Raw genomic sequence first — 15,665 nt, 5'->3', positions numbered from 1 at the left:
CCTTTCCAAAAATGCAGTAGCTCAAAAAAGCATAGATGTGAACGTGCCCATAGTAAACCATGTTGAATGGACTGTAGTGCATTTCTGCAAAACCATTTTCTGTGTGAACCAGGCCTCAATGGGGAGGTACTTTTTTTTTATGCACCAAAAATACGGCAAGCAGGATATTTAACACTGCAAGGAAAGCGCAATGGATATACATGGAATTTAGGGGAAGCATTTTTCTTGAGCTTTTCTTATACCCTTTTTTTTTTTTTTTAACGCAAAAGTGCTGCAATAACTTCTCAGTGTGAAAGCAGCCTATTGGCCGAAAGGTGCTGAAAATAAATTCATATTCATTTGAATTCATGATATTAATTAAAAAGTTGAATATAATACAATTTTATATACAGTTGTGTTCAAAATAGTAGCAGTGTGTTGAGAAAAGTGAATAAAGCTCAAAATCCTTCTAATAGCTTTTATTTCCATACACACAAGTGCAATGGGAACACTACACATTCTATTCCAAATCAAAACATGAAGAAAAATATATCAAATTTGTGTTGTTCCTCTAAAAAAATTGAAGAAAAGTGAATATTAGACTGTTCAAAAAAATAGCAGTGTTTGTATTCTTCTTTACAAACTCAAACATTCACTATATAAACTGAAAAATGTTTGAAGATTTTGCTTTCCTTTGAATCACTTAATTAATATTTAGTTGTATAAGCACTGTTTCTGAGAACTGCTGTACATCTGTGTTGCATGGAGTCAACCAACTTCTGGCACTTGTGAACAGGTATTCCAGCCCAGGATGATTGGACTACATTCCACAGTTCTTCTCTATTTCTTGGTTTTGCCTCAGAAACTGCATTTTTGATGTCACCCCACAAGTTTTCTATTGGATTAAGATCTGGGGATTGGGCTGGCCACTCCATATTGTCAATCTTGTTGGTCTGGAACCAAGATTTTGCACGTTTACTGGTGTGTTTGGGGTCGTTGTCTTGTTAGAACACCCATTTCAAGGGCATTTCCTCTTCAGCATAAGGCAGCATGACCTCTTCAAGTATTCTGATGTATTCAAACTGATCCATGATCCCTGGTATGCGATAAATAGGCCCAACACCGTATTATGAGAAACATCCCCATATCATGATGCTTGCGTAACCATGCCTCACTGTCTTCACAGTGTACTGTGGCTTGAATTCAGTGTTTGGGGGTCGTCTGACAAACTGTCTCCGGCCACTACACCCAAAAAGAACAATCTTACTTTCATCAGTCCACAAAATGTTGCGCCATTTTTTTTTAAGCCAGTCAATGTGCTCTTTGGCAAATTGTAACCTCTTCAGCACAGGTCTTTTTTTCCAACAGTGGGACTTTGTGGGGGCTTCTTGCAGATAGCTTGGCTTCACATAGGCGTCTTCTAATTGTAACAGTACTCACAGGTAACTTTAGACCTCCTTTGATCTTCCTGGAGCTGATTGTTGGCTGAGTCCTTGCCATTTTGGCTATTCTTCAATCCATTTGAATGGTAGTTTTTCGCTTTCTTCCACGTCTTTCAGGTTTTGGTTGCCATTTTAAAGCATTTGCGATCATTTTAGCTGAGCAGTCTATCATTTTACGCACTTCTTTATATGTTTTCCCCTCTCCAATCAACTTTTTAATCAAGGTACGCTGTTCTTCTGAACAATGTCTGGAACGACCCATTATCCTCAGAATTTCAGAGAGAAATGCACTGTAACCAGCATGTACAACATTTGCTGCCTTCCTTCCTTAAATAAGGGCAATAATTGCCGCCTGTTTTTCAAAGAATGAATGACCTTACTAATAGAACTCCACACTGCTATTATTTTGAACATGCCCCTTTCAATTAGTGATTCAATTACACAGAATCAGCAGAATGCATGTCAGGACTGTTGGGTCTGTTGGATTTCTATTACACCTGCTAGTAAATTATTTGCCATATAGAGATTTCATTTCTACAAAAAAACAGTGATTGATCAGGTTAGTGATGTCTGACTGCTATTATTTTGAACACAACTGTATATATATATATATATATATATATATATATATATATATATACCATATTTTCCGGCGTATAAGACGACTGGGCGTATAAGACGACCCCCCTACTTTTCCTGTTAAAATGTAGTGTTTGGGCTATACTCGCCGTATAAGACTACCCCTCTTCCAATGCACACCAGTGGGAAGAATCGTGCCTCATCATTAGTATCAGTGGGAGGAATAGTGCCCAGTCGTTGGTGTCAGTGGGAGGAATAGCACCCCATCATTGGTGTCAGTGGGAGGAATAGTGTCCCATCATTGGTGTCAGTGGGAGGAATAGCACCCCATCATTGGTGTCAGTGGGAGGAATAGCACCCCATCATTGGCGTCAGTGGGAGGAATAGTGCCCCATCATTGGTGTCAGTGTGAGGAATCGTGCCCCATCATTGGTGTCAGTGGGGGGAATAGTGTCCCATCATTGGTGTCAGTGGGGGATGGAATAGTGCCCCATCATTGGTGTCAGTGGGGGGGAATAGTGTCCCATCGTTGGTGTCAGTGGGGGGGGGAGAAAGTGCCCCATCGTCGGTGTCAGTGGAAGGAATAATGCCCCATCATTGGTATCAGTGACACCAATGATGGGGCACTATTCCTCCCACTGACACTTGCTGACCCCTGTTCAGTATGGTGCTGCTGCAGCAAGCATATATGGTTGCAGCAGCACCTGTGCACGGCACACTTACCTTCACTTGATTTTCGCGGGGCCGCTCGGCTCCGCCTCCTCCCCGGTGATTGGCTGCCTGTGTGCCTTTCCCGAGCTACAGTTCTGGCGGCCAATCACCGGTGAGGAGGCGGAGCCGAGCAGCCGCACGAACATCCAGTGGCCGAACTGAAGGAAGGAGCAGCCGTGCTTCCTGGACCGGATCGTCGTGGGACCGGAGCCAGGTAAGAAACAGAAGCCCCTGCCCACCCCTGTACTTAGTTTCACTTCCGTTGGAAGGGGGGGGCGGCGGCGGCACCGCACCGCTCCCCTAAAAAGTGTCAGCATGCCGTATACCGGCGTATGAGACGACCCCCGACTTTTGAGAAGATTTTCAAGGGTCAAAAAGTCGTCTTATACGCCGGAAAATACGGTATATATATATTTATATAAAAATATATTTTTTTTAAAAATGGTCCATTTCAGTTTTCGGCCAAATGCATCCTGAATTATCAGTTTCTGTCCAAGAATTATTATTCTGGCCCAGGGGCGGACTGACCATTCGAAAACTCGGGCTCAGCCCGAGGGCCCGTGGTAAGTAGGGGGCCCCATGAAATGCCCCTGGTACCTTTTATAGGCTTTTTCTGAGTGTGGGCAAGGACACAGGGGTCCCATGATCCCCTATTGCCCGGGGCCCCATGAGTTGTCAGTCCGCCCCTGTAATCTGGCCAATTAAATGAATTCACGCCCAAGAGCTTGATGTGCCTAAATGTGTTAACAAGGGTCAAGTGTTTCTTCTGCCAAAATGCTACTGCCAGAAGAAAAAGCAGAAATAGGAGGATAGAGGAAACATCTAATGTGCATGAGGCCTTACCAAAATGCTCATTCCTTGCTAATGAGAAGTGGCACTGACGCATGCAACCAGCACCAACCTTTACTATATCTAGATTTGCATTACAAATATCACTTTCAATTTCAGACAAAAAGCTCCATCTCAGTCTCATTGCTAAACCAAAAGGCATTACCTGCCTACTACTCAGGTTACCTTTCCTGGCACATTCCTGAAGTGCTTTTGCATGTTTTTTTTAAGAAAAAAGATGCGCCAACTTCTCATGCAAAGAAGGCGCAAAACTCTAGATCAGAGGTCCCCAAACATTATTAAACAAGGGCCCAGTTCTTGGTCCTTTAAGCTGTTTGGGGGCTGGAACATGAGTGAAATAAAGAGAAAGCTCTAACATGGATTTGCATAATGTGAGGTAGGATACACTGAGTGGGAGTTGCCAAAGTTTATGGCAAACACACAGCTTGCCCACATAGGTTGCAGGTTGCCCCTTTTTTATTTGTGCAACTTGCCCTGTTGTATATGTGATTAGCACACAGAAACTTTCTTTGGCACCTGCCCTACAGTGGAAGTCAGCGAGTGAAAATTTGGAGGACCACTTGGCCTACAGCATGGACATTACAGCTTGGACTACTGCCAACGCCCAAACCTAAATGAATGAGTATTAGAATACCAGCAATGACAGTGCTGGTCCACAGCATACTCCTGTTATTTTTCTGCCTAGGACTGAATGAGTTGTGGTCTAGCTGCATTAACAGTAAGCTTTACCGTCACCACTGCTGTCCTGCTACTCATTCATCCAGGTTGTAATACTAGTCCATGGAATGATCTTGTTGTTTTTCTTTGCCCCCAGCTGGATGAATGATTAACAGGAAAGCAACTGCGGTGGTAGAGCTTATGGTTACTGAATCCTTTATGTAACTTATTTATTCCTCCTCAAAAAAATCAGGAGCAGGCTATATGTGAATGCAGCATGGTTTTGATATTAGTTTGAGATGCTTCTGAGATAATTTTGAATTCTAGAGGTGCAGCTCAGCTGTACTGACCTGCAAGTGAACTTCTTCAGCAGCTTTAGTTTTCCCATAGGCTTGTATGTGTGGGCATGGTTTAAAGCAAACAAAAGCCCATTGACACAGGGCTTTAAAGTTCTAAAGTTGCAGTAAAATCAAAACTATGTCTGTATCCAGGACTTTTAACAGAGTAGCACTGGGAATCCCTGGAATAACAATCTATAATAACATCTCACCCAAAAATTAGGTGCAGCATTTCCTTAACACGGGTTATAGTTTTACAAGGAAATGCAGGAAAACTTGCAGTATATAGTTATCTGATTTGTTGTCAAGAATTGTAGTTTGACATAAAAGCACAATTAAAGTACATATTAAACTGTTTATATTTAATACTGCAAGTTTGTAAAGGAAATTAGGACACTCTTAGCTAATCTGTTATTATACTATAGCAAGGGGAAAAAACCTAGTAAAATCATTTTTAAGTAAACAAGCAGTGAGAGCAATCTTCGTTTACAGGGAATGTCAGGAATGAGGATCAAAGCGAACAGTCAGAGTTCACACAGTTAAGCCAGATGTGGACATATACAGAGGTTAGCTATATTCTGTAATAGGAGCTTAGAGCACATGTCATGAATTCATGCATAAATGATTAAACCCTGGGAAAAAGGCAGCAACTCCACCTCAATTTGAGATTCTGACTGAGTTAATATACTGTACATCACACCATAAAAATAATTCTGAAATCCCTAATTTATAAGGTTTAACTTTTCTCTTGCATGCACATTTACACCTCAAACACCTCCAATAGCAGGGGTAGGCAACCTTTGAGAGGTGGAGATCTACCTAAACAACATGAAAGAGATCAAAGATCACAGGGGTTCAGTGCCATTTAGAAAAAAAAAAAAAAAAAACTAGCAAGGCCTAACTAAATAGACAGGAAATGTAGAAAAATACAATAAAACACGTCACTGTAAAAATACAAACTTAGCCTATGTTAAAAATGGACAGTGTCAGTCAGTAGGGCAGTGGACAGTGTCAGTAGGCAGAGGTTGGTGTCAGTAGAGCAGTGGATGGTGTCAGTCAGTAGGGCAGTGGACAGTGTCAGTAGGGCAGAGGTTGGTGTTGTGTCAGTTAGCAGAGCAGTGGATGGTGTCAGTAGTTTTTATTTTTACGTTTTTGTTTTTTTTATATGTTTCACAATTTCTTTAGGAGCCCTGTTGGAAGGAGAGGAGGCAGCAAAAAAAAGAAGGAACAAGGAAGGATGGGAGGGGCAGTGGGGGAGGCATTTACTAGAACTGATCCCCTGGATTTTCCTCCATCAGCAGCTGTACACTGGTGGGATGGTGAGGAGGAGATGTTAGCTTTCAGCTGCTCCAGGAGGACAATAAAGGGAATCGTCGGAAGGCAGGTATTTTAAAAATCTGAACTCACAGCAAGTGGTTGGGGATCAGGATTTGTCTGCCCCCCCAGCTACCCTGGTGCCCTAAGGGGGGCAGAGGACATTGCAACATTGCAAGGGGGGGGAGGGGGCCAGAGGTCACTGCTATAGGGGGAAGGAGGGCAGAGGACACTACTGTGGGGGGGGGGGTGATGTGAAGGGTGGTAGAAGACACTGCTATGGGGGTAGCCCTGCCCATAGCAGTATCCTCTGCACATCACCTCCCCCCCCCCCAGTAGTGTTCTCTGCCCCCCCTTCCCCCATAGCAGTGACCTCTGGCCCCCTCCCACCCCTGCAATCTCCTCTGCTCCACTTTTCCCCATAGCAGTGACCTCTGTTCCCTTTTCCCCAGCCTCCTCTGCTGCTGCTTGTCATCCTCAGTGCACAACGGAGAGCAGATGACAGCAGGGCTCAGGACGGAGGGCGGGAGGAAGAGCTGTCCAAATTAACTTTTCATAATAACCCACAGGTGGTTGGTTGCTAGGTCGGTCCTAGCAACCAATTACCAGCTTGTTAACAACCATTTGGCCAGCTCCTCCTCCCGCCCTCCGTCCTGAGCGCTGCTGTCATCTGCTCTCCGCTGTGGATGACAAGCAGCTGCGGAGGAGGCTGGGGGGTACCTGTTCACAGTCTACCTGTCACCTGCCCACGGTTGACGGGTTGCCGACCCCCATGCTATAGTGCCATATGAGGATCACTGTCTGGAATTCCAGTTAACTGGATAAAACAGTAAATTTTAAAGCCTACAGTGCTCAGCATAAAATGAGTACACCCCTTTTGAACAGTAAGATTTTAATCAATCTCTCAATGAACGCAAGAACAACTTCCAAAATGTTGACAAAACTGAGTTTCATAGAATATTTGTTTAGCTCATTACATGAAAGTAAGGTTAATAATATAACTTAGATTACAAAATCTTCAGTTTTGCTCAAATTAGTTGATATAAAAATGAATAGACCCCCTCAACAAAAACTACTGCATCTAGTATTTAGTATGACCTCCATGATTTGTAAGGACAGCACCAAGTCTTCTAGGCATGGAATAAACTTATTCACAACATATTGCAACATCTATCTTTTTCCATTCTTCAAGAACAACCTCTTTTAGAGCCTGGATGCAGGATGGGGAATGATGTTCAACTTGTCTCTTCAGAATTTCACATAGGTGTTCAATTGGGTTCAGATCAGGGCACATACTTGGCCACTGAATTACTTTCATCCTGCTCTTCTTCAGAAATGCAACAGTGGCCTTAGATGTGTGTTAAGTCCATATCACACAAAAAGTTTTCCTTCTTACGTCCCTCTTGGGGAGTACCCAAGAAGTTAGCCCATCAGATGTGGGCCAAGCTTTAAAATGTTACCTCAAGGCAACATCTGGTATCAGGAAGTCAGAGCACTTGTTTGTCATTCCACTTGCAGAATGTAATGGCTTCATGGCTTCCAACAAGATTATTGCCTATTGGTTGGTGAAGCTCAGCTCCTTGGCCTAAAAGTTGACAAGGTTGGCTGTGCCAGGGGGATAACATCACTGTCCACCCGAAAGGTCTCAACCTTGTGAGCGGCAGCAGGCTGACTGTTCCCAGACACTACCTGCAAGGCAGCTACATGGGGGTCATTATATATATATATATATATATATATACATACACACACACACGTTCAAGGCTCATTACTGTATAGAAGCAGTCTTAATGACAGTTGAGTTTGGCAGATACATCCTGGCTTCTGCTTTTAGTCAGAATGGAGGAGTGTGTAGCATTATCACTCCCCTATGTAGCTAGTTAGTTCCCAGCTGTGCTGATACGGAGCTGTCAGGAAAACAGAAAATTCAATGACAGACACTTACCGTAATTTTCCTTTCCTGATGAGCTTCATGTCAGCACAATTCACACCCACCTTGGTAGAACTAGTTGAAGAACAGCAAGACTGCAGGTGGGCTCAAATTTATGAGTTAGGTCATAGAAACATGGGGGGGCAAGGCACTTACCCAGCTGAGCTCGTCAAAAAAGGAAAATTACGGTAAGTATCTGTCATTTTCCGTTTTTTTTGGTAGCACAGTGATCATATAAAGGGAGGTGGGAGGGGTACATCTGTTTCAAGGAGAAGGGATTTAAAGTTGCTATTTATGATTGTGTGTGTGTGTGTGTGTATATATATATATATATATATATATATATATATATATACATATACACAGTTGTGTTCAAAATAATAGCAGTGTGTTTAAAAAAGTGAATAAAGCTCAAAATCCTTCTAATAGCTTTTATTTCCATACACACAAATGCATTGGGAACACTACACATTCTATTCCAAATCAAAACATGAAGAAAAATATATCAAATTTGTGTTGTTCCTCTAAAAAAATTTAAGAAAAATGAATATTGGACTGTTCAAAAAAATAGCAGTGTTTGTATTCTTCTTTACAAACTCAAACATTCATTATATAAACTGAAAAATGTTTGAAGATTTTGCTTTCTTTTGAATCACTTAATATTTAGTTGTATAAGCACTGTTTCTGAGAACTGCTGCACATCTGTGTTGCATGGAGTCAACCAACTTCTGGCACCTGTGAACAGGTATTGCAGCCCAGGATGATTGGACTACATTCTCCAGTTCTTCTCTATTTCTTGGTTTTGCCTCAGAAACTGCATTTTTTATGTCACCCCACAAGTTTTCTATTGGATTAAGATCCGGGGATTGGGCTGGCCACTCCATAACATCAATCTTGTTTGTCTGGAACCAAGATGTTGCACGTTTACTGGTGTGTTTGGGGTCGTTGTCTTGTTGGAACACCCATTTCAAGGGCATTTCCTCTTCAGCATAAGGCAGCATGACCTCTTCAAGTATTCTGATGTAGTCAATGTGCTCTTTGGCAAATTGTAACCTCTTCAGCACATGTCTTTTTTTCAACAGTGGGACTTTGCGGGGGCTTCTTGCAGATAGCTTCGCTTCACATAGGCGTCTTCTAATTGTAACAGTACTCACAGGTAACTTTACACCTTCTTTGATCTTCCTGGAGCTGATTGTTGGCTGAGTCTTTGCCATTTCGGCTATTCTTCTATCCATTTGAATGGTAGTTTTTCGCTTTCTTCCACGTCTTTCAGGTTTTGGTTGCCATTTTAAAGCATTTGCGATCATTTTAGCTGAGCAGCCTATCATTTTCTGCACTTCTTTATATGTTTTCCCCTCTCCAATCAACTTTTTAATCAAGGTACGCTGTTCTTCTGAACAATGTCTGGGATGACCCATTTTCCTCAGAATTTCAGAGAGAAATGCACTGTAACCAGCATGTACAACATTTGCTGCCTTCCTTCCTTAAATAAGGGCAATAATTGCCACCTGTTTTTCAAAGAATGAATGACCTTACTAATAGAACTCCACACTTCTATTATTTTGAACATGCCCCTTTCAATTACACAGAATCAGCAGCATGCATGTCATGGCTGTTGGCTTTCTATTACTCTACTACACCTGCTAGTAAATTTTTTGCCATGTAGAAATATAATTTCTACCAAAAACACTAATTGATCAGGTTAGTGATGTCCGACTGCTATTATTTTGAACACAACTGTATATATATATTGTGAGAACTCGCATCAAAATGCTAGAGCTTTTTTTAAAGCACACAGCAACTCACTTCTTTTTTTAAAAGGCCTTTTAGCCCAATTTTATTTAAACGAAAGTTCAACATGCTTCCCACGCAGGGGTATCCACCATCAAACAAACACAACAAATATTCAGCCTCCTGGCTTGTACACATCCCTCCCAAATTTCTTAGAAATCTCTAGGCCACAGGTCCCAAAACGGGCTTTACAAACCAAAGAGGAAACTGATAAACCAGTTTCCTCTGCATTAAGAGAACTGCCTGGAGCCTCTCAACCTGTATAGTTAAGAATCCTGGGTTATCACTGTGATTTGCAAAGTCTGCTTTAACTAAGTATAACTAAGGGAAAATGTTTTTTGCTGTAGACAGAGTGGAGAAGGAATACAACACCTGCCAGGTTGTGTATTGCTCCCTGTGCTCCCATTTGGGAAATCCACCCTCTATATTATTCCTGTTTACCATTAATACCAAAAGTGAAAGAAAATCCCAAATTTTGGGTTGTCACCAGAACAGGAATAGAGGGGATATCTTCCTGTTAAATGAGTAAACTCTCTAGTGCTGGAACCTAATGTTGGATAAGAATGTTTCCCACTAGAGAGATGATGCGGTCTGTAAATCACCATGTTACAATAGTTTTGTGCACGACCATAGTTTTGCAATAAGGAGCTTTTATAAATGTAACTCAGTGAACTATTTCTGCTTTTGCATCCCCAGGTCTGTATTCCTGCAGCTTTTTTTTACAAGGGTCTCACCTTCCCCAGTTTTTAAAGGAAACTACTTGTTTGTGGTCAGTTGTGCTAACCTAGGTCATCCAAAACGCCCTCACTTCAATGCTTTCTGAATGACTGACATAGGAAAAGCAAAGAGTGAAGAAGTTGCAGTGATAATAGAATTAACGACTTTCATGCTTTTTCACGGTCAAAGAACTGCAGCCAATAGAGCAGCAAGAAAGCCAGGCAACCATCATTTAAGGAAGGGCTCAGCAATGCCAGCCTTCATGTTTCTCTAATCACAGTTTTTCTTTAATTTTATATTATGTTGAATGCAACAGGAATGTTAGCATTCAAAAACTCCAAAGAGTAAGGAACCTGAAGCAGGGGGATTTTTTCATAGTAGTTCTCAAAAGATAAAATCAGCAGATGTCTCATAATGAGTGGGCTGTCTTAAAATTTGTGTTCCATTATGCAAAACAAAATAGCAAATGGAACAGAAAAAATATTAGAACATGAAAAAACAAATTTATTGCTAAAATTTTCTTTATTGATTAGCAGTCATAAGAAAGAATAAATACATAATAATAATCGTATATCATATCAAGAAACATGTAGTAGAGATGTAGCACATAGCTAGTGATATCGGTGGTCTAGAAATATTGACTTACCATGGAGACAAATAAAACTAACATTAAAGGAAAATACAGAGAATTATAGTAAATCTAGAACAAAGCATTGTCTGGACTAGGGAGGTATAGTGTCAGAATAATATATGTCTTATATTACTAGTTCTGAGTTATGATTATTAAGAAGCCTGAAAGTCATTGGAATTATATCATTATATACAGTGAATGAAATAAGTATTTGATCCCCTGCTGATTTTGAGTGTTTGCCCACTCACAAAGAAATGATCAGTCTAAATATCGAATGGTAGGTGTATTGTAACACTGAGAGACAGAATAGCAACAAAAAATTCAAAAGAAATGCATGTCTAACAAATTATGCACTGATTTGCATGTTCATGAGGGAAATAAGTATTTGATCCCCTATCATTCAGCAGGATTTCTGGCTACCAGGTGTCTTTCAGACAGGTAACAAGCTGAGATTAGAAGCAGTCTCTTAAAGGGAGTGCTGCTAATCTCATTTTGTTACCTGTATAAAAGACACCTGTCCACAGGAGCAATCAAACAATCAGATTCCAAACTCTCCACCATGGCCAAGACCAAAGAGCTGTCCAAGGGTGTCAGGGACAAGATCGTAGACCTACACAAGGCTGGACTGGGCTACCAAAGTATCGCCAAGCAGCTTGGTGAGAAGGTGACAACAGTTGGTGCAATCATTTGCAAATGGAAGAAACACAAAACAACTGTTAGTCTTCGTAGGTCTGGTGCACCATGCCAGATCTCACCTCGTGGAGCGTCAATGATCATGAGAACAGTGAGGAATCATCCCAGAAATACACGTGAGGATCTTGTCAATGCTCTGCAGGCAGCTGGGACCACAGTCATCAAGAAAACAATTGATAACACACTATGCCAACAAGGATTGAAATCCTGCAGTGCCCGCAAGGTCCCTCTGCTCAAGAAAGCACATGTCCAGGCCCATCTGAAGTTTGCCACTGAACATCTGAATGATGCAGAGGAGGACTGGTTGAAATTGTTGTGGTCAGATGAGGCCAAAATAGAGCTCTTTGGCATCAACTCAACTCGTCATGTTTGGAGGAGGAGGAATGCTGCCTATGACCCCAAGAACACCAACCCAACTGTCGGACATGGTGGTGGAAACATTCTTCTTTGGGGGTGTTTTTCTGCTAAGGTGACAGGGCAACTGCACCGCATCAAAGGGACGATGGAAGGGGCAATGTACCATCAAATCTTGGGTAAGAACCTTCAGCCAAGGCATTGAAAATGGGTTGTGGATGGGTGTTCCAGCATGACAATGACCCAAAACACACGGTCAAGGCAGCAAAGGAGTGGCTCAAGAAGAAGCACATTAAGGTCCTAGAGTGGCTTAGCCAGTCTCCAGACCTTAATCCGATTGAAAATCTCTGGAGGAAGCTGAAAGTTTGAGTTGTCAAACATCAGCCACCAAACCTTAAAGACTTGGAGAGGATCTGCCAAGAGGAGTGGGCCAAAATCCCTCCTGAGATGTGTGCAAACCTGGTGGCCAACTACAGGAAACATCTGACCTCTGTGATTGCCAACAAGGGATTTGCCACTAAGTACTAAGTCATGTTTTGTGAAGGGGATCAAATACTTATTTTTCTCATGAACATGCAAATCAGTGCATAATTTGTTAGACTTGCATTTCTTTTGAATTGTTTGTTGCTATTCTGTCTCTCAGTGTCATAATATACCTACCATTTGATTTTTAGACTAATCATTTCTTTGTGAGTGGGCAAACATTCAAAATCAGCAGGGGATCAAATACTTATTTCCTTCACTGTATGAGAAGAAAATTATTTTCCTATATTACATTCCCATTACAGAAAGGAAGAGAGCTTCACAAATGAAGATTTATTCTGCAATCTGTTGTAAAAGTAAGACAGTCCTTTCTTCTGTGATGAAAGGTGTTTATAGTACTGAAAGAGAGATATATCTATATGGGTAGTGGTAGGTATAGGGGTCGTTTGTAGGAGATGCCGAATTTGTAGGCATTTATAGAAGTCTCGAGAAGGTATTAGGAATATGTTTTGTAGTTCTTTAAATGATTTCATATGAGTATGTGTAAAAAAAGTCCTGTAGAAAGTGTATGTCTCGATTAACCTAGGAGTGCAAATTTAGTTGAGGGATATGTAACTCATTAATGTCAATGGGCATTTGGAAAGTTTGAGAGGCTTTTGGTGTTGGGACAAAGCTCTTAATTGTGCTAGAGCTGTGAGGGTATCTAGAATTGAGGGATATCAGGAGACTCCAAGTTTGTGTCCAGATAGGGCTGAGAGTAAAAAGAGTGCTGCTATGGAGCAGGGCATTACATTTTCCTCAATACATGCCCACAATTTGTCAGAAGGTGGATTCCACCAGAAACGCGTCTGGTCTAAGAAGGCCACTAGATAATGATATATGTTGGGAAGGGAATCACCACCTATGGATTTATGTTTAGTCATATTCATGTAGGAACATTGAGAAGGTTTCCCTTTCCATGTATAGTCGTTTAAAATAGAGCATAGTTTAATGAAGAAGGATTGCTGTATTTGAATGGGAATGGTCCTAAAGAAGTAGAGAATTTTTGAGAGGATTAGCATTTTGAAAGAGGCAATTCTACCAATTGTAGAAAGTTCAAATTTAGTAAGGTTTCAGAGTTCTTGGGGAAAATATGAGAGGATGGGTTTAAAGTTTAACTCATATAGTTTAGTAGTCAAGTTAGGGATGTTGATACCAAACTATTTGATTGAATCATATACAGTATGGAAAGGAGGATTTAAGGGATTGTTTCAGTGGCGTTGAGATATTTATACCCAAAATTTGGTATTTGGTATCTTTTATTTTATAGTAAGAAAGGGCACCAAAGATAGCGAGGAGTTCTTGTACCTTTAAGAGTGATGATAGTGGATTAGTAAGGATTACGATAACTTCTTCGGCGAAAAGGAAGATTTTGTTGTGGGTTTGACCTCATTTCACTCCCGTTATGGTAGAAGATGCTCTGATCAATTGCGCCAGGGGTTCCATGAGTAGTGCAAATATGAGTGGTGAAAGTGGACATTATTATATTATTATTATTATTATTATTGTGATAGGATTCCCGAAGTGAATACTTTTGCTGAAGGCTTGGAGTAGAGACCCACAACAGCTGATAATATGGGGCCTGTAAATCCAAATTTGCATAATGTGGCTTCTAGGAACCCCCAGTGTACTCGATCAAAGGCTTTTTCTGCATCCAGTATGAGAAAAAGTTTAGGGATTTTATGAAGTTCAACAGAACAAAAAATGTTAAGGATATGCCTAGTTGCATCTGGTGCTTGCCTACTTTTGACAATACCACCTTGGTCAGGATTAATTAGAGAGGGTAGAAGGTCAAGAAGTCTTAAGCAATTATTTCAGCATAAATTTTAATGTCAGCGTTTAATGATGAAATGACCTAGAGTTACTGGGAAGGGTGAGATTGTTATTGGGTTTAGGTATGATAGTTACAATTGCCTGAAGCATTTCTTTAGGGAAGTGACTTAGTGTCATGGCAGCATTAAAAACATTATTTTTTAAGCGAGGGGCTAATTGGGCAATGAAATGTTTATAGAATTCATTGGGAAAGCCATCAATGCCTGGTGATTTGGATAGGGGAAGTGCTGTAATTACAGTGGATATTTCCTTAGTAGTAATTTGCTGAGAAAGGGAGGTAATCTGCAAGGCAGAGAGAGATGGAAGGTTAAAAGGTGTCAGAAAGTAATATGATTGATGTTTGGCTGTATAATTGTAGGGTCTGACTGAAGGTCATAAAGGGAGGCATAGTATTTCTTAAAGGCTTCAGCGATTTGTTTTGGATCTATTACAAGCATTTGGGTATCTCTATCAATGAAACCGGAAATACTAGTCTTTTGCTGTTTGGCTTTGATGCATCTTGTTATGTAGGTACCAGCTTTGTCGTTAAGCACACAAGATGTGGATTTCAAGAGTCTAAATTGGTTTTGATATTGGTATAGAAGATGTGTGGTAAGAGCTTGGCGTAAAGCTCGAAGGTCTATAGTCAATTGAGGTGTAGGAGCAGATTTTTTTACACTCCTCAAGTTTTCTAATAGTATCGGTTAGAGTATCAAATTTCTGAGATCTTAGTTTTTAGCGTGAGTACTAATTTTTAGGAGGATACCTCGCATAAAGGCTTTATAGGCGAGCCATAACGTGGTGTGATCGATGTCACTGGTATCATTTGTTGAAAAAAGTAAATCATGAGCTTCAACAATTTGGGTAGGATTCAATAAATGATAGGTATTGAGCAGCCATAATGGAGGCGAGGATGAAGCCAGAGAGTCCAAGACATCAATCACCGGCGCATGGTCTGACCAAGTGATCAAGCCTATCATAGGAGAGAATATGTTGCAGCGACCATTTGTCTGTCAGGAACATGTCTATCCATAAATATGAGGAACTAAAAAATAGGTGTAGTCACGTTTGGTAGAATGATGACAGCGCCAGATGTGAAACAGGTCATTTGATTGTAAAACGGTATTGAAAGTGTTAGTCTGTGGACGTTTGGTGGCCATGGCATCAACGGCTGGGTTGACCACAGAATTTTGATCACCACCCAGAATTAAAAGGCCTTGGCGAACTTTGTTGACTTTTTTCTGAAGTTTGGTAGGAAATGTGATCTTTTTGACATTGGGCACATAAATGTTAACCAGGGTGAATAAAATATTATTGATTTTAATATAGTTTATATTTTAATTTCA

At 40.9% G+C, this 15,665-nt stretch overlaps 1 protein-coding gene across 1 annotated transcript in view; it reads right to left on the bottom strand.

Annotated features, from left to right (window-relative positions):
* Window positions 1-15,665, bottom strand: part of PLCE1 (phospholipase C epsilon 1) — a 596,448-nt gene that overhangs the window by 86,447 nt on the left and 494,336 nt on the right. The gene's annotated exons all lie outside the window — the stretch shown is intronic.

Source organism: Staurois parvus, unplaced genomic scaffold (assembly GCF_062004578.1).
Source record: "Staurois parvus isolate SC_StPar_1 unplaced genomic scaffold, SC_StPar_1.0 ptg000437l, whole genome shotgun sequence".
In the NCBI taxonomy this organism is placed as follows: domain Eukaryota; kingdom Metazoa; phylum Chordata; class Amphibia; order Anura; family Ranidae; genus Staurois; species Staurois parvus.
Note: the sequence above shows the minus strand (reverse complement) of the source record. Positions and strands in the feature narration are given on the sequence as shown.